This window comes from Lemur catta, chromosome 10 (assembly GCF_020740605.2).
Source record: "Lemur catta isolate mLemCat1 chromosome 10, mLemCat1.pri, whole genome shotgun sequence".
Classification (NCBI taxonomy): Eukaryota; Metazoa; Chordata; class Mammalia; order Primates; family Lemuridae; genus Lemur; species Lemur catta.
Genome location: NC_059137.1, coordinates 35,005,057 through 35,024,799, shown reverse-complemented (window position 1 = coordinate 35,024,799; position 19,743 = coordinate 35,005,057). Strand labels below are relative to the sequence as shown.

General features: G+C 46.1%; 1 long non-coding RNA gene across 1 annotated transcript; it reads right to left on the bottom strand.

Annotated features, from left to right (window-relative positions):
- Window positions 1–8,845: 8,845 nt before the first annotated feature.
- LOC123645935 lies at window positions 8,846–15,532 on the bottom strand. Its single transcript, XR_006737738.1, has 3 exons — window positions 15,459–15,532; window positions 9,412–9,576; window positions 8,846–9,045 (listed from the first exon to the last, which is right to left on the bottom strand). It is a non-coding gene; the product is annotated as an uncharacterized LOC123645935 (long non-coding RNA).
- Between the last annotated feature and the right edge of the window lie 4,211 nt (window positions 15,533–19,743).

Sequence of the window (19,743 nt, the reverse complement as noted above, 5' to 3'; positions counted from 1 at the left end):
GACTCTGGACAAAGTATTCAGTATTAATGCAGTTGACCATGACGTCTTCTGTGTGCGCGACTGACAGACCAAATTACCTTTCCTTATCTCCTGGGGAGAAAAAAGGACCATTTACTTGACATATTTCATAATCATTTCACCTGCTTGCCCCCTACAGAGAGCGCTGGTGACCTGGCTCCCCCCCGTTCCCGCACGATGCAGGAAGCATGTCGTCTAATAAGCCCAGTTTCTAAAGAATGTTTTTAATCTTGGAATAGTGAGCGTGATTTTCGATTGTATTTTTAATTCTCTATCTACTTTTTTCAAAGCACAGGCTTTCGTTCTAATTCTCATCTCAGCTCATCAGAGCCCAGAGGAGCTTGGACATCCTCCACTCCATGTCCTTGTTTGGCCTTTGACAGGTGAGGCCCAGAGACATGCAAGCAGGGGCCAAGGTCACCGGTGGGGCAGAGGGGCAGGCTGGGGGCTCAGAAGCCAGGGCTCTGCCCCCGGTGCCCGCTGGGCACAGTTCTCTAGCTGACGGCTGGTAAACCTCCAGCCTGGGCAAGTCCCCAGAAGCATTTTTTTCTTAATTATGGTAAAATACACATGAAACATATACCATTTTGACCCCTTTTAGGTGTACAATTCAGTGGCAGTAAGTACATCACATTGTTGTGGTACCATCATCACCATCCACCTCCAGAACCCTTTTCTTCTTAGAACCGAAACTCTGTTCCCATAAATAATAACTCCCCGTCTCTGTTCTCCCCCAGCCCCTGGTGACCCCCACTCTACTTTCTGTCTCTATGAATTTGACTACTCTAGGTGCCTCATGTAAGTGAAATCTACAGTATTTGTCCTTTTGTGATTGGTTTATTTCACTCAGCCTGCTGTTTTCAAGGTTCCTCCCCACTGTAGCATGCGTCAGAATTTCCTCCCCTTCTAAGGCTCAGTGTTATTCCACTTATGTATGTGCCATGTCCGTTTATCCATCCATCCATCCATGGACACAGGCTGTTTCCATCTTTTGGCTACTGTGAATAATGCTATGGACAGAAATCTCTCTTTAAGACCTTGCTTTCAGTCCTTCTGAGTGGCAATGTTGGATCAGAGCAGAAGCATTTTTTGAATTAACTGCCCCTCTGGCCTTCCACACCTCAGGGTGGGGCCAAGCTGGCGGGATGAGGGTGTGGGAACCGCCCTCACCCAGAGGCTCGTGGGCCCACCGAGCTCCTTAGATCTTCTCAGAGGGAAGGCAAAGCAGCCCTGGGGAGGGACCTGCCTGCCTGCCGGGCTCTGTCCGTGGCCTGTGAGGGCTGCTTCTGCAGATTTCCAGCCAGTGCTTCCTGGGGTCACTGACACCCTGGCTCTGGACCCTGCTTTTGGAAGCTGACGGGGCCGGGAACTGCACACTCACATCAACTGTAATAATAAGGGCCAGGGACTTTTCATGCAGGGTCTCATTTCATTCTCACCTCAACCCTGAGAGGTAGGGACAGTCATTACCCCATTTTACAGAGGACAGCATTAATGCTCAGACGTTAAATAATGGGCCCCAGAAAAGAAAAGCGGCCAGGCTCAGACTCCAGCTCATGGAAAATATTTATGACATATTATTAAGTATAAAAAGCAGATTGTAAACTGGTATATGTAGAGAATGAGCTCCCCTTATGTAAGTAAATATGTGAATGTGAGTTGAATGAGTATGTGAAAGGATATATATATACCAGAGTTTTACCAATGGTTATTCCTGGGAAGTAGAATTATGGGTGGCTCTGTTTTTCTATTATTTATATTTTACCACTAAAGAAAAAAAAAACTATAAAATTTGTATTCATCTGCTAGGGATACCATAACAAAATACCACAGACTGGGTGGCTTAAATGACAGAGATTTATTTCTCACAGTTCTGGAGGCTGGAAGTCCAACGTTAAGGTGCTGGCAGGCTTGGTTTCTCCTGAGGCCTCTCTCCTTGGCTTGCAGACGGCCGCCTTCTTGCTGTGTCCTCACAAGGCCTCTTCCTTGTATGCATGCCTCCCGCGTGTCTCTCTTCTTGTAAGGACACCAGTCATATTGCATGAAGAGCCCAGCCTTTTGACTTCATTTTACCTCAATTATCTCTTTAAAGGAGCTATATCTAAATATAGTCAGACTGGAGGCTAGGGCTTCAACCTATAAATTTTGGGGAAACACAATTCAGTCTACAGCAAAAGTTAATTTGAAAAAGAAAAGTAAAGCTTGTTAAAGCACTGCTCTTGCTGAAAGACACAGGCAGTTCTTGGCATGAATTTTGTCAAAGTTTCATAGTTAATTTCTATGCTATGTAACCTTTCCCAGAGCTTAGAAAAGTTAAAATTTTTCCAATTAATTTTACACAGTTAGCATAACTCCAATACCAAGATGTGATTTTAAAAAGAACACAAGATAAAGTGCATCTATCTAAAATCAAGAGCCAACATCAGGCCGGTCACGGTGGCTCACGCCTGTAATCCTAACACTCTGGGAGGCTGCGGCAGGAGGATTGCTTGAGGCCAGGAATCCGAGACCAGCCTGAGTAACATAGCGACACCTTGTCTCTACAAAAAAATAGAAAAATCAGCTGGATGCAGTGTTATACACCTGCAGTCCCAGCTACTCAGGAGGCTGAAGCAGGGGGATCACTTGAGCCCAGGCATTTAAGGTTGCAGCGAGCTATGATGATGCCACTGCACTGTAGGCTGGGCAATAGACTGAGACCCTGTCTCAAAAAATAAATAAAATGTGAAAAACTCAGAATCAATGAAATACCATATATGAATACTAGATGAAATTGTGAGAAATGCTGTCCTTGTAAAAAGCCATGGATGAACCAAGGCTTTCCAGGCATGATCCCAAAGGCAAAAAGCATAAAAGATAGACTTAACTACATAAAAGCAAAAAATCGCTTATATCAAAAAAGAACGTTGAAAGGAAAAGGACCCCCTGGGCGGGGAGAAATATTTGCAATGTGTGATAGACAAAGAACGACTGGACTTGCTATTTAAAGAGCACTTATAAATCAAGAGTGAAAAGGAATGAACACTCCAAGATAAAAATGGACAAAGAACAGCAACAGGAAATTAATAAAAGAAGAACTAAAAATGGTTAAATATGTAAAACTAGTAGTCAAATAAATGCAAATTAAAACTACAGTATGATACCTTTTTTTAACCATCAAATTGGCAGAGATGTGAAAATTGATAAAGGTATTTGCAGGGACTGGAAAATAAAGACTCATATTATACTTCTGGAAGGGGCAAGATTGGTGCACTGTTTCCCACTGTGGATAATAAGGTCTTGAAAACATGCATGCCTGTTGACCCAGCAGCCCACTTCTAGAATTTATGCTAAGGAAATAAATGAAGAGATCTAAAAGATTTATGTATGAGGCTGCTAATCACAGGGGAGACTTTTAATTTAATTTTAATTTTTATCAAGTTATGCACATGATTTCAAAGGTCAAAAAATTCTGCAAGGTTTGTTATGAAAATCAGCAATTCCCTGAAGCTCCTGCCCCAATCATGGCCCTACTCTTCTTTTTCAGTCCCAGAGATACTGCCTTCCATCCTTTAGGTATTTATTGTATTGTCTCCAAATACTATGCTTATATTGCTACTTCTTGATTTTTGTACATTGCATAGTGACTTGTCATTATGGAAGGGGAGAATTTAGCCTCTCACCAAACACCCACATAACGTCCCCCCCCAAACGCATTCACATACCTCTCCTTCCCCATACACAGCCCCCAATATAGTTATTTGTAATTCTGATCAGATCAATATTCATTATTTGCCCTATTCTGACTGTATATATATTATCATATGAACTATATAGGACACTACCATTTTCTTTTCCAGCACAAGAGTACTTTCCCTGGAGTTAATAATTGACCTGCTTTTATCATTGGTTTAATGTTTGCTAACTTTTATTACTAATTTAACCACAAAGTCTTTGTTTCAGAATTTTGAACATATTATTCCATTGTGTTCTGGTTTCTACTGATCCTATTAAAAAACCCAATGCCATTCTGATCCGTCTGTGATCCTTTGTATGAAATCTACTTTCTTTGTGCTGGATACTCACGTTCTTCTGCTCTAGGATATATGAAAAAAAAAAATTTTTTTTTTTTTTTTGAGACAGAGTCTTGCTCTGTTGCCCAGGCTAGAGTGCCATGGTGTCAGCCTAGCTCACAGCAACCTCAAACTCCTGGGCTCAAGCAATCCTTCTGCCTCAGTCTCCCGAGTAGCTGGGACTACAGGCATGTGCCACCATGCCCAGCTAATTTTTTCTATATATATTTTTAGTTGGCCAGATAATTTATTTCTATTTTTAGTAGAAACAGGAGTCTCGCTCTTGCTCAGGCTGGTCTTGAACTCCTGAGCTCAAACAATCCACCCTCCTCGGCCTCCCAGAGTGCTAGGATTACAGGCGCCAGCCACTGCACCCAGCCCGAAAAATAAATTTTTTTAATTAATTTCTTCTTTCTTTCTTCATTCTCTAAAATTCCTATTACTCAGAGGTCAGACCTCTTGGACTTGTCCACTAATCTTATTTTTTATTTCCTCCTTCTTGGTGTTTTTTTTTTTTTTTTTTAGAACCAGGCTCATAGCTGACTTATTGGTGTTTTTGCTCTTTTTGTGGTTTTGCCCTATGTTCTGGTAGACATCCTTCACTTCCTCTCGCAGCCCAGAGGGGGAGCACATCACTCAACCGGGTCAGATTCTCCTAGGAAACCTCTTGCCTGGAGGAAAAAGTCTAGTTGAAGTTTCTGGAAGAAGCAGGGTGGAAGGAGAAGGTTGAGTATCTCTATATTCGACATTCAGTGTGCACATGGTCACTTAACGTCTGCCCTCCCTGTTTCAGAACTGGAGCGTGGCCCTGGCCCTGCTAGACTCTCCAGCAAAGAGACCCTCCTGCCTGCACACACCGCCCCCCCACCCCCACTCCAGGAGGAGGCTCCAGACTTACCCTAGGATCCAGGAGGGCTGGGGGGATCTGGAGATCTAATTTCCTCTCAAATCGTTTTCATTCTGGCCCATTTTACTTTTCTCCTCCCCGCCCCCACCTCATAACCCCAATTCTGGTTCCAAGGCCCTTGGCCTGCCTGGTTGCTGGGCCTCTGCACGATTCTGCAATATAAGTCAGGCTGTTTTTCAAATGTGGGATTTAGCTCTCTTGAGGCTGCTAAATCCATCTACTTTCCAAATTCCAAAATGCTATCACTGATGAATTCTCTATTATTCTTCTCCTCCTTGTAGGTTTATTTTTATTTAATCAGTTTTCTGTAGTTTGGAGAAAAAGAAAAATTGCCCCAGGGTGAAGCTTTTGGGGTCCTAGCTTCACTCGGAGGGTCTCTGATTAGACTCCCCATCCTGGAGGATCCTGGGCCTCCACACACTGGCCTCACCCCCCAGTCCTCTGAAAACACAGCTGCCCTTCAGCTCATTTAGTTAGAAGGTAAATACCTACAAGGCAAAGGAGTGATTCAAGTGTCCAATCTAAGGAGTTAAAAAATACAGTAAACCCCAAAACAATATAAAGAAGTAGATTTAAAAAATACAAAATAGAAATCAATGAAATAGAAAACAAAAATATAATGGAAGAGACCAACAAAACCAAGAGTTGATTTTTTGAAAAGACAAAATAGACAAACCTCTGGGAATATTAATTAAGAAAAGGAAAGATATACATAAATAACACCATAAATGAAAAGGGAATATAACTATAGTTAAAACGGAGGTTTAAAGATAAAGATAAAGATAGCCATATATATGGAGATTTTATCTTTTCATGTGGCTATATTTACAAATAAAAAATTGATAGTGTTAAAAAAAGATAAGAGAATGTCATCAACAACTTTATGCCAACAAATTTGAAGACTTGGTACAAATAATAAATTCCTACCAAAACTGGAACTTTTTAAAAATAAAAATTTACAGTAGTCTCAAAACTCTCAAAACTACTATATTAAAGAAATTGAAGCAAGAATTAAAAATACTCCCACAAAGAAAACTCAAGGTCAACATGGTTTTATAGGTAAATTCTACCAACATTTCATGGAATAGATCATCCTAATCTTATATGAATTCTTCCAGAGAACAGAAAAATAAGGAATACTCCCAAATTTATTCTTTGAGGTCAATACAATATTAATGCCAAAATTAGATAAGTACAGTGTGCAAAAGGAAAATTACGGGCCCATTTTTCTCGTGACTGTAGATGTAAAAACCCTAAGTAACATATTATTAAAATAATCTAACTGTGTATAATAAAGACAGTGTACCATAACCAAGTTGGGTTTATCTCAGGAATACAAACATAGCTTCATATTAGAAAATCTATAAAGGTAATTTCCCACATTAATAGATTAAGGAAAAAAACCCATATGATCACCTCAATAGATGTAGAAAATGTATTTGATAAAAGTACATACTGATTTATGAAAAACCTCTCATCATATTGGAAATAGAAGGGAATTTCCTTAACCCAATAAAGGATATCTATTAACAAATCTAAAGAAAACATCCCTTACTATGTAAATGCTAGAAACGTCTCCTTTAAAGTCATGAGAAGACAAAGATGCCCACTATTACTTTTATTTCCAACATTGTCCTTTTGAATTTATTTTTCTTAAATTAATAAACTTAATGGCAGATTTTTAAAAAATAAATTAGTAAAATAAGATAAATTAATGGCATATCTTTGAAAAGAAAGAGATAAACTGTCATTATTTATAAATGATTTGATTGTCTATTGAGAAAACCCAAAAGAATCTACAGACCAACTATTAGTTAGCAAGATTTCTGGGTTTAAGATCAACAGGAAAAAGTAAATTAAATTCCTAGTCATTAAAGAAGAAACATCAATGGTAAATAAATATGAAAATATGATCAACCTTAGTAGTTCCCTGGGAAGTTCAGATTTAAACAAATGTATAACATTTTATACCTATCAGATTAGCAAATTTTTTAAAAAATCTGACACCACCAAGTATTGGAGAAGAGGTAGAGTAGTAACAAACCTTCAGATATTGCTCATGGGAGAGTCGTGGGCACGGCCACTTTGGAGAAGCCATCAGTACCACCCAGCTTGGTTAGATTGAAAGTACCCTGGACTCAGCTGTTCTATATCAGGGTACATGCCCTAGAAAAAGTGCACAAAAAGACATTTACAAGTATGCTTATGGCAACATTTTTTATAGTGACAAAAAAGAGAAAGAAATATTTATTGACAGAGGAATGAATAAAGATGGCACATTCAACAAAGAAAATATAATATTGAGTAAATATGTAAAACATAGAAGGATGTGATCCTACTTAAAATTGCGGTATTCCACCCCACCTCTCCACCTTCCTTTATTTTTCCCCTTTGTATTTCTCACATTCTAATATATTGCATAATTTATCTAAATTTCATAAATTTTGTTTCTTGTTGGCTCACCCCACTGGAATGCACACACCACAAGAGAAGTGATCTTGTCTGTTTTGTTTGCTGATGTTTCCAGAGCTTAACACAGCTCCTAACATACAGTAGGTGCTCAGTAGATACCTGTTGAGTGACTTTGTGGAATGAATAAAAGATAGAAACCACTACTGAAAGTTTAAAACCATGCAAAACAATACCACTTACCATTTATAGATAAACACCCAATCCAGGTTTGGGTTACCGCTGGTGACAGAAGTGGGGAACAGGATCAGGAAGGGGCACCCAAGAGCCTTCCAGTGTCCCTATAAGATTTAATTTCCTAACTGGACAATAGAGATAGAAACATTTACTACTATATCATTACTGACAATTTTTTGCATGGTAGAAAAAATTCACATTACAACTTAAAAAAAAAAAAAAAGGAACAAGCAGCTGCAGCAGGTGTTAGAGTTTCCAAGGGTTTTCCCACATGATCTCAGGGGTCAAGCCAGCAGAAGGTGCTTCCTGTAAGCACAGCACAGAACGAGGTGGGGCTTGGGACTGGGGGTTCTTCCAGACCTCCCTAGTGGGGAAATCACAGCCAGAGAGAGAGGAAGCGGCACCCCAGAGGGCCACCTCTTCTGGGTGAGATGAAGGGGGGTGCGCCAGAACAGTGCTTTGTCTTACACTGTCTTCACCCGCTGAGTCCCCCTGTCAGTCAGTCACATGCTGCTCTGAGTCGCGCTGGGTTCTGCTTTAGGAGACCTGGGAGCTGTCCCAGTTCAGAATCTGAGTCCCTGTGGGAACCTCCACCCAGAGCTTCTCATGGCTCAGTCTCCATCGTGCCCTCCAGTCCCATGGATAATGGGGAGAATAAATATTGACCCTGTTTTGTCTACATCACAGGGCTGTTGTGAGAATCAAATAGGGTGAAAAAATACTCCCTAACAGTAGAGACCAGCGTCTCAATGCAATTTTGCATTTTTTTCTTTTGACATGAAACCTTTTAACATAAACATCATTCATGTTGTTACATAGTCTTCAAAACGATTGTTTTTTATTAGCCAAAGAACCATCAAGGACTGAAGCATAGTTTATGAAATCATCCCCTATTGCCTGTGTCTGCCGTTCTCCTCTAAAGTAAACAACACTGCGATGGACATCTTTAGGTGTTTATGTACAGACGAAGGGAAAACTTCCCCTTCACCTTCTGAAGGTTTCCAGAAAATCAACTCACAAAAGGCAGATTGACAGAAGAAAAGGAGTATAACTTTATTAACATGCATGGGAGAGAATCACAATGGGGTTCAGAAGCTAATATACCCTTTTCCATAGGGGAGGAAGGAGATGGAGAATGCAGACAATTCTTTTGAGGGACAGTAAATGTTATTAAAGAGAATGAATGGACGAGGGAGGCAGAAATTAACTTAGAGTGATTCTCTTTGGGATTTGAATGAGCCTGAGAGGCAGGCTTTGTTTTGCGGGACAGTCCATCAGGTGCGGTTGCATTCTCCAGTCTTCTTTTCTACAATCCACAGTGCGGTGACAGAGGGGATAGAAGGCAATTCTGTTTCTTTTGGTGAGAAGCTTTCTTGGTCAGATAAGGAAATTCCAGAGAGAGAGTCCATCTCTGCGCTAGGGCTGTGGGGAGGGACAAGACAAAGTTAGAGGGACTTGATTCCGAGGCTTATTTCTGAGGCCTCTCAATTTTCAAAAGCACTCAGCACACCAAGTGCCATACTTGGGGGAATCATTTTCCGCACCCCAGCACTTACAGATTTTGTTTGCTTTTTAAAAAATTATTTCACTGGGATAAATTGTAGAGGAAAGAACTGGCCAGAGTATATGAACGGCCCCTGTGGCTTGTAAACCTGATGTCATTCAAAGGATCAGACTCCAGTTCTGAAGAGTTTATTCAAGTGCAAAGTTGAAGGAGAGCCATGCAGGAAACAGACACCAAAGAAATGGGTCAGTGCTCCAAAATGGAGAGGCTAGGGTTTTACTCACACAGGTGGAAACAAAGAAGTTTAGCAGGATTACATTTCTCATGCAAGGCTGGTTTATGAATTGCAGCAATATGATTGGTTGCAACTTGTTCCTTTTAAGGAAAGGTATACATAACATTCCATCTTCAGCAATCTGGTAGTCGTAGGGTCTTTTGTGCCATCTGGTCTGAGTCGGGTGCAGGAAAAAGAAGAAAGTTAATCAATAAAGAGGTTCAACAGTTAACAAGAAAGGGATCTTTCCTCTGGCACCATTTTGTCTTTTACATTTTGCAAAACAATGTAAGTAAGGAAAAAGTTAATCTATAATCAGAGAAACAAAGGTTGTAGCTGCCTATTATATGACTCAGGCCCCATAATCACATTTCCTTTAAGGTTCAAATAATTTAAAGTTCCAACAACTTTAATTTGAATTACTTACTTTCACAGGCTTGTGATATGTTCTGTCAAATTACTGTTTCCCAAAAAGCTGGTCCTAGAGTCATATTAAGTGTGTGGGACCATCTCATCTTATGCCAGGAGGATCTACTCCTGGCCTGGCATAATTCAAAATTTGCTGAATTCAAGACTAATCCTGGCAAAAGATGGGAGGAGACATTTATATTTGTTTACCAGTTTGAAAAGATGCCCTACTTTTAGACGTGTTTAAAGCTGAAAAAAAAAGAAAAAGAGAAAATGTCCTACTTGGCAATATTGTAAATCCAATTTACAGCTCACTTAACTAGGCAGCTTTGAAATTACTTGTTTCTTGGCATACATTTTAAAAGTTGGAAGAACTCGAGCAAAGTAAGAGTTTATTAATATTTAGCATTTGATAAAATAGTTACCTTGAATATTTAAAATGCTCAGGAAATGCTACCACACTGTGCTACTTTTGCCACATCATCTCCACCATTGGGCACTATCATTTTAATTATTCTGTTGGGTTTTTTTTTCCCTAAACAAATGGGACTTCTTTGAACTACCAAGTTTGTACCTCCAGGCCTTGAGATCTATTTATAAGGGTGGGGAAGAAGGAGGCAATGTAATATATGTGCCTCCTTGGAACCAGCTAATAATTATATGCCTACTTATTAAGAATTTGCTTTCTTGCAGGCACTGGGCCAAGCACTTTTGTTATGTCATTTAATCTTGGATCCTTTTAGCTAGGTACAATTATCGCCACATTGCAGACAAGGAAACTGAGGCTCAGGTCCTAGGAATATAGCCCTTATGGTATCTAGTAGGTGGAGTCAGAACAAAGATAGGACTGATTGTCAAAAGTCAGGGGCCCTGGTCCCTGCACTGTCCCTGGCTTCCAGCTCATCATTCAACCCTCTTATCTCTTCTCTAGGTGAGGGGCACAGTCATGTGGCTTCCTCATATCCCACAGGCCAGTCCCCGGGGCTTCACGGTTCCAGTGAGGGAAGGGAGAGGTTTCGGCCTTTTCTTTCTCCACACAGAGCAGCGGGGCAGTCATGATCTCAGGGCTCAGCAGAGCATGAGACCAGCCGGCCTTCACGTGCTGTGGTTACGTCTTCCTGCTCCCTCAGGAGCCCTGAGAACTCAGATTAGCCCTTTCACTCATTCTCCAAGCACGTATTGAGCACTGACTGTGAGCATGGCAGCTGCAGTGGGGCTGGACTTAGGGCCAAGGAACTGGGCTCCGCTCTGTTCTCTGACACCAGCTGTGGGGCTTGGGTAAACCACTGCTGTGGCCTCTAACCGCAGTTTCCTCACCTGTAAAATGGGGATAACAGATGACTCCCTCAGAGGGTTGTTGTGAGGCTTAAATGAGGAGAAGGGCATGACTGAGGCCCGCACAAGAGGCCCTATAAAGTAGGAGCTGAAACGGGCACTGCAGGTGTTCTCTGGGTATGACTCAGGGGCCGGCTGGGGGTGCTCGCAGGCCTGGCACTGACACCCAGCAGGGACCACAAGGGAGAAAGTGTCGGCTAGGAGGAGGGAGGCACTTTCACTGTGGGCTGGGAAGAACTCTGGGAGGGCTCCCTGGAGGAGCTGGTGTTTGCACTAAATGAAAATGGGTCCCATGCTGTGATCAGAGTTGCTGCCCGCAGCCAGAACGTCCATTTAAAATCTGTTTAGAGTCGGGTGTGGTGGCACACGCCTGTAGTCCCAGCTACTCAGGACGCTGAGGCGGGAGGTTTGCTTGAGTCTGGGAGTTCAAGTCCAGCCTAGACGACATAGTGAGACCCTTTTAAAATAATAAAAATTTAAAAAAAAAAAATGTGGACAGATTTCCTGCAGGAGATAACTTCGAACTGACTCCATGCACCGAAGGGACACCCTCAGAGCATCTTGGGTATCCCTGCCCACCCCCTCCATCAAATGACAGATATGATTCATTCATTTCATAAATACTTACTAAGTACCTGCTGTGAGGTGCCAGGCACTGTTCTTTTTTTTTTTTTTTTTTGAGACAGAGTCTTGCTCTGTTGCTGGGGCTACAGTGCCATGGTGTCAGCCTAGCTCACAGCAACCTCAAACTCCCAGGCTCAAGTGATCCTCCTCCCTCAGCCTCCTGAGTAGCTGGGACTACAGACATGTGCCACAGGCAGGTGCCACCATGACTGGCTAATTTTTTTTCCATATATATTTTTAGCTGTCCAGATCATTTCTTTCTATTTTTAGCAGAGGCAGGGTCTCGCTCTTGCTCAGGCTGGTCTCGAAATCCTGACCTCAAGCGATCCTCCCGCCTCGGCCTCCCAGAGTGCTAGGATTACAGGCGTGAGCCACCGCGCCCGGCCCAGGCACTGTTCTTGGTATAGGAAATATGGCAGCAAATAGAACAAGGCCCTTGCCGTCAGAGCTCACATACTGGTGGGCATAGCAGGAAACTAGACAATACGCAAAGAAATAAGGAAATATCTGGCTGGCATTAAGTGCCAAGGAGGCAGGGGAAGCAGGTGATGGGGGGAGAGAAGGAGTGGCGCTGGCAGGGCTGTCTGTGAAGGGCCGACTTCCCAGCCAGAGCTGCACGACAGGAGGGCGCAGGCCTCATGGCCATGGAGGGAGGGGAAGGTTCCAGGCAGGGGAGCAGCGAGGGCAGGAGGCTCAGCACCGGGCAGAGCAGGCGGCCAGGATGCCAGGGAAGCGGGAGAGGGAGGGAGGCAAATCCGAGGGGGTGGCCTTACCCTGAGGCTCACCCCTGGGGAGCTTCCTCAGAGGACATAGAGCTGGCTCTGGCTGCCCAGGAGAAGAGACTGGAGCGGGACAGGGTGGGGACAGGGGGTGCCCGAGCCCGCAGCAGAGGTGCTGCTGCTTGGACCAGGGTGGCAGCAGCGGAGCGGGAGAAGAGCTGGCTTCTGGTGTGCTTAGAGGTAGAGCCCAGAGGATTTTTGACGAGCTAGACTCCCTGAGCCCCGAATGCCCTCCTCGGGCTGCAGGACTGCGAGGTTCCCCGTGGTCTCACCAAACACCCCTGGAAGCCTCTGCTTTCTGCAGGCGATTGTGAAAATAAGACCTTAAATGTTTCATTTTGGTTTTTTTCTTGCAGCAAAAACAAATGTAATCACTGTAAGAGAAGCTCCACCTCCAGCTCCAGGGTGCTGCTCGCTCCACGGAGGCAGGGATTAGGTGAGATTTGCAGGGCTGTGTTGACTCCCGATTTAGACGCTTTCCATAAATTAATTACAGGGAGAGGGAGGCCTGGGGGCGGGTCCCGGGCAGCTCCTCCCAGACAGCAGCCCAGCTGTCTGGTGCCCTGCGGGCTCTGAGGGGCTGCTGGGACTCCTGGTTTCTGCCTGAAGCTTGCCGCTCTCAGTCCCTGTGGATAAGCCTCTTCCTCATCAGAAGAGAGCTCGGCAGCACATGGGAGCTTTGGGCTTTCTCCTGAGAGCAATGGGGAGCCATGGAAGGTGGTAGGCAGGGGAGGGACAGGACCAGTTTTGCTTTTTAGAGGGAACCCTTTGGCAACTGCAGGAGAGCGTGTTGGAAGAGGCAAGGCTGGAGGCCAGGAGTTCCAGGTGGGGCCTTCAGGGAGGGGAGGAAGGAGGGAAAGTGAGGTCAACAGAAAGGGCAAGGAGTTGCCACTAATACAGAGCCACCTCCTTGGGCTGGCCTCAGTTAGGGCTCTGCCCTGGGGGCCTAGGCCTGACTCCCACCTTGCCCTGGGGCTGAGCCCTGTTGATGCAGGTTCTTGGGGCCCATTGCAGGCCAGTGACTCATGAGTGAACTGTTTAGCTTGTCCCTCCTCAGCACAGTTCACAGCTTTGGCCCCAAACATCGGCAGATGACAGAGGGACTTGCAGAGATGTTTATGGGACTTTTGCTGCAGTAGTTGAGTGAATTTCTGCGGCCTGCCGGGAGCCGATTGCCCCTCCATGTTCCTTACTCCTCCTCAGCCCGTCCTAAGTCAGGGGTGGGGCTCGGTCCTCTTCCAGGTAGGAAGTGGCAACCTTGGCCTTCAAGCAGTGTGCCTGAGCTCCTCCCTCGGCCTCTGCTCACATGCTTTTTCCTCTGAAGAATGGCAAGGCCCACGCCTTCTCTGGGAAGCTGCACTCTGCTCACTTCTGCCCGGGTGGTGCTGACTACAGGACACAGGGGGCCTGGAAGCCCAGCTCCCGTGCCGGGGGTTCCATGACCCTGAGGTGAAACCTGCACTCCAGATGGAAGTGACCCCTTGCAGGAACAGGCCAGACATGCCGTTTGTCTGCCTTCCCTCCTCCTCCTGCTTGCTGGTTTGTTCTGGGAGCGCTTTCTTAATACATCACTTGCTTGTGAATCCTCCGCCTCGACAGCCCCCCTGCAAAAGAGATCGATGCCTCCCAGGCCCAAGGCCGACCTCTTCTCCTGCAGGGGACCGCCCCAGTTTGAAGAACAGTCCTGCCCTGAGGTCCCATGACACCTTGGCGGGCCCTCTCTGATGGTCCCCTGTTCCCTTTTCCTGGGAGGTGGCCCCTCCCCCTGTCTCTGCCCACAGTTGAGACTTTGCACACAAAATTGTACTGCCCCCGTTGGCTCTGGACTCTGTCCCCACCTCACAGCCTCTCTGGGCCTCTGTAGCTCTGTCTGTACTATGGGGGTGCTGGCTGTGGCCCTGCGTGAGCAATGGTGCTACTCTGGTACCCTGCGGGAGCTGAGTTAGGACATCCAGAAGAGATGCCCAGCTTGTTTAAGAATGAACAGTTGTGTCCCGGATCACAGAATCAAATATTCTGGCTGTTACAGCTCATTACTAAATCCCAGCTATGCCCTGGGAAGGATTAAGGAAAATGTGCTGGTAAAAATCCCCAGCAGAAATAACTCCCTCCCTCCCAGGAAGCCCTAAAAATCCAGCTGCAGTAATCTTCTGGTGGTCTCCAAACAAACACATTCCAGGTGTTTGCATGCCACTGGGGCCAGCTGGGCATCTGGGCAATCGGCCTCTGCCTGCCAGAAAAGTGGCCCAAGGAGCCAGCTTTCTGATTCACATGCAGGATTTGGGGTAGCGCAAGCTGCTGGGGAGCTTTGTTAGGCTGAATCGCCTCGTGGAGGAAACCTCAGGCTGGATGGCAAGAAGCCTGGACAGGTCATTGCTCTCCCTGGAGGCTGTCCCTGTGCCTACTGACCCTCAGCTTTCATGTTTCAAACTAGGGATGGTGTCCACACTTACAGGGATTCACCCACTCACAGAGAACGTGTTTATGGAGTGTGCACCCTGTGGGGACCCAGGCTGGGCACTGGGGCCTCAGAAAAGGCTTGGACCCTATCCTGTTCTCACCCTGTGTTGCTCCCAGGCTCAAGGACGGGAAGGTGAGGGGAGAGGGTCACAGGAGGAAATGGGACAGGCATGGTGGGGATCACATTAGCAGAAAACCAGAGGCCTGCCAGCCCGTGGCCCAGGCCTCAGGGCCCTAGGCAGAGGCAGATGCTCCAGGTGATGCCCCGAGGCCATGGATGAATCAGCAGCTGTGGATAGAGCCAAAGGAGCCACTGGCAGCCCGGAACAGGGGCAGCCATCAGAGTTGTGGTCACATGCTCTGGGGTTACTGTCTTAGTCTGTTTTTGACTGCCATGACAGAATACCAGAGACTGGGTAATTTGTAAAGAAAATAAGTTTATTTGGCTCACAGTTCTGGAGACTGGGAAGTCCAACAGCACGGTGCTCACATCTGGCAGGGGTCGTCCCATGGTGGAAGGTATCCCATGGCCAGCAAGCACACAAGACAGAGAGATGGGGCTGAACTTGTCCTTTTATCAGGAGACCACTCCAGCCATAACTAATCTACTCCCATGGACCCTTATGACCAATCACCCCTCAAAGGTCCCAACTCTCAGCATTGTCACAATAGCAACTAAGTTTCAACATGAATTTTGGAAGGGACATTCAAACCAAAGCAGTTACCTTGACCTGGATTGGAGGTCCAGCTCAAATTTGGTGACCTTGGGCAAGTGCTTCAGGGTAGGACTCGACGCTCTCTGAGCCTCAGTTGTCTCCACTCGAAAGTGGGAATCCTGACAGTGCCCACTCGCAGGCTCATTGTGGGGTGATTATCACATAGTTTGGAGCCTGATGCTGTCTGAGCGGAAGTGGACCCCGCGTCCCTCTGACTCCCCCAGGCTGGGGCCCTCTGTTCCCCGGAAGAGCAGGCCAAGGGACTGAGGAACTGAGAAAGGGCAGGTGGCTTCCTGTGCAGGGTGCAAGGCTGCAGCTGGGATGGGTCTGGGGAAACCCAGGTCTGCTGCTGAGCTGGGAGAACTGGGTGCCCCTGCCCACTGCCCTGGGGAGGCCAGTCTCGGGACAGCCTGAGGGCAGGTCCTGCTGGGCCTCCCTTCCTCCCTCAGGGAGGCCTGGCCCCCGGCCTGCAGCTCTGCACACTCACCACGCCCCCACCCCCCGACACACCTGCCTGGGAACTGAAACCTAAACACAGTTCCCAGAGGCCTGGGCTGGCCAAGGAGTCCCACCTGGACTCTGCTACCTTCTGTGGCCAGGGCTCAGGCCCTTGCATGGCAGCTTCAGCTCCCAGCTGTCAGATGGGAGCCCAGGCAGCGGCCGGGATGAAAGCTGGCCTCACTTGGTGTGCAGCATCAGGGAACTCCTTTCCCCATGCTGGGCTTCAGTTTCCATATCTGTATAATGGGCCCCCCAACATGTCACCCCACCACCACCAAGCACACACCAAGGCAGGCACCCCCATCAGAAAGAGGAGAATCCGTCAGATGATCAAGATTCAATCTAGATTCAAATCCAGTTCTGCCCCCTTACAAGCTCTGTGACCTTGGGCAAGTCACTTCACTGATCTGTGCCTCAGTTTCCTCATCTGTAAAATGGGGGTCCTAAAATCGACTTCACTGGCCTTTGTGGGGATTAAACGAGCTCGTGCCTATGAAGTACCCGGCATGGATCACTTGCTAGGAGGAATTTCCCTTCCCTTGGGGCCCCTCTCCTCCCCGCGTCATTACCTGGCCTCGTCTTCAGCTGCCACTTCTCTGCCACTTCTCTCCCCTTCCGGCACGTGCCCGAGCTGCCCAGCCTCCAGGCCCTTGCCCATGCTGGGGTTCTGCCAGGAATGCCTGTTCTCCCTCTCTCATTCCTACCATTCCAAGTCTTCCTGCCTTCATTGCTCAGCTCAAGTGCCGCCTCCTGCAGGAAGGCCTTCCAAGGAGCGCTGTGCCGGGGACAAGAACACAGATACCGCGCACCAGAGGGCGGCTCTGCCCCCAGGGGCCGCCTCCACCTTCCGCCGAGATCCGACTCCCACAGACGCATTTTTCTCCCCCACGCCGCAGTACACAGAAGTGCCCACTAGGTGGTGATAGAACGACAAAGTCCCAGCCCGGATGAGCGACAGGGGAGGCCAACGAGGCACCCCTGCGTCATTCGTTCCTGCGCACCTGCCTTGTGCCGGACGGTAGGACAGCAGCGCTAAACAAAGCAGCAAGGTCCCTACTCTCAGGGAGCTTATGTTCTAGCTGGGGGAGGTTAGGCTGGGGGGAAGCACAAGAAACAAACAAGGAAAGAAATAAAGCAGGAAAACCATGGGGCAGAGGCAGAGCATGCAGAAAGTGCCAGGGCTCGCGTGTGTCCAGACTCTGCGCATCTTCAGTGCAGAGCAGGATCCCGACCGCCACACTCTGAACCCGAGAGATGGTCAAGCGGGCTGATTCTCTAGCCCTTTGCTACTCAAAGCACAGTCCGTGGACCACAACAGCATCCCCTGGGAGCTTCTAGGAAATGCAGGTTCTAGGGCCTCCCGCAAATCCACTGAATCAGAATCTGCATTTTAACAAGATCTCCAAATAATTCATGGGCAAGCTAACGTGAGAAACTCTGCTCGAGTCCAGAGGCTTAGGGACAAATAATACCCACAGACCAAATCTGGCCACCTACTTTTATGACTCCCATGCTAAGCATGGGTCCTGGTTAGAAAAAAAAATGTAAAGAAGAAAAATATTTTGTGATACATAAAAAATGGAATTCAAATTTCAATGGCCATAAATAAGTTTTGTTGAAACACAGCTGCACGAATTTGTTTATGTATTTGCCATGGCTGTTTTCATGCTATAATGGCAGCTTTGAGCAGTTGCGGCAGAGACAGTGTGGCCTGCAAAGCCTAAAATATTTACTGTATGGCCCTTTGAAGAAAAAGTTTGCTACTCCATCCTCTAGTACCTCTTCCTCTCACGTTATGAATGAGCAGTCAGGGCCCAGAGAGGGGCAGTATCTTGTCCAGGGCCTCAGTGGAGCCCTGCCTTCCCCCTCCCCCCACACCACTCAAGGTCCTGTTTCGATAGGCTCAGGCCTTAAGAGACTGAAAGTCCCCAATTTATATCTCTTGGATTGGCTCCAGGTTGTGAGGTCAGGACAGAGAGGTCATGGGTAGACGTTCAGGCCAGCAGCCCAGCTGACAGCCAGCATCAACGGCCAGACATATGAGCGAGAAGCCTTCAGATGACTCCAGCCCAACAGCCATCTGACTGCAACTGCACGAAAGAGCTGGAACGAGAGTGACTAGCTGAGCCCAGTCAACCTCCCCACCCCAACCATCAGAGATAATACTACGATGATTGCTATTGCTCTAAACCACTGAATCTGGGCATAATTCATTATGCAGCAACCGATAACTGACAGACCATATGTGACAAAACCTAAAAGCCATAAGAAGAAAACATTTCTGCCTTGAAAAATTAACAAAATCATAAGACAAACAACCAACTAGGTAAAATGCCATATATATGCAGCTCATTTTACTGAGAAAGGGCTAATTTCCTTATTGCACAAATAGTTCCTAAGACAAAGATGCCCAGCTCATACAAATAGGCAAAGGATATCAATGGATAGTTTGTTAAAAAGGAAATGGCTCTTAAATGGATGAAAAATGCTCAAGTTGGCTCACAGGAGAACTGCACATTAAAATTACAAGATAACAATTTTTAAAAATAATACACTGGGGAAACAGATGCTTTTCCTACATTGCTGGTAGGAGTATAAATTGAACTTCAATGAAAAACATTTGGCAATACCTACCAAAATTTATAGTGCATATATCTTTTTACCCAGAAATTCTGCCTTTAGGAATTTACCTTACAGAGGTATTTACACATGTGCAAAATGATGTCTGCTTTTCATGTGGCATTGCTGGAATACTAAAAGATGAGAAACAACCTAAATGTCCATTCATAGGGGAGCGTTCATTATGTGTGGTTCATTCCTACAGTGAAATACTCTGCATAGATAAAAAGAGTGAGGCAGCTCTGTCTGTACTAATGTGGAATGATCTCCAAGATACACTGTTCAGTGAAAAAACAGGGTGATGCAAAGTGCATGTGTTACCATTTATATGAAAAAGTATGTGCATATTTTTATATATGTGTTAAACATCCCTGGAAAGATGTACAAGAAACTGGGAACAGTGGCTGCCTTGGGGTGAGGAGGGGGGAAGACCTGGTGGGGGGCAGAGACAGGGTGGGAGAGACAAAATTTTCACCCTTTGGGAATTTGTGTCTTGTGCATTTATTATCTATTCCCAAAATAAAGAAAACACGCATTTAAAAATAGTACTTGAATAACTGGTTAACAATTTGGAAAAACATTAAGGAGAGCTTACCTCAAACCATACACACAAAATGTTCCAAATAGATTCAAACTTTAAATCTAAAAGTGAAATTTTAGATGTCCTACAAACACTTCTATTCTTACTGTCACTTTGTATTCTTGCACACTAAATTTCAATCCCCCTGCCTTGGCAGTGCCCCTGCCCCTCCATGGCCCAAGTATCTCCCAGGCTCCAATTCTACAGCTTCTATGCCGATGGCTCTGGAAGGAGCAGCTCCAGCCCCCACCTCACCCAGCACCAGAGCCATAAACTCTTGGCCTCCACCTGAGCATCCCCAGGCATCAGCTCACCCACCT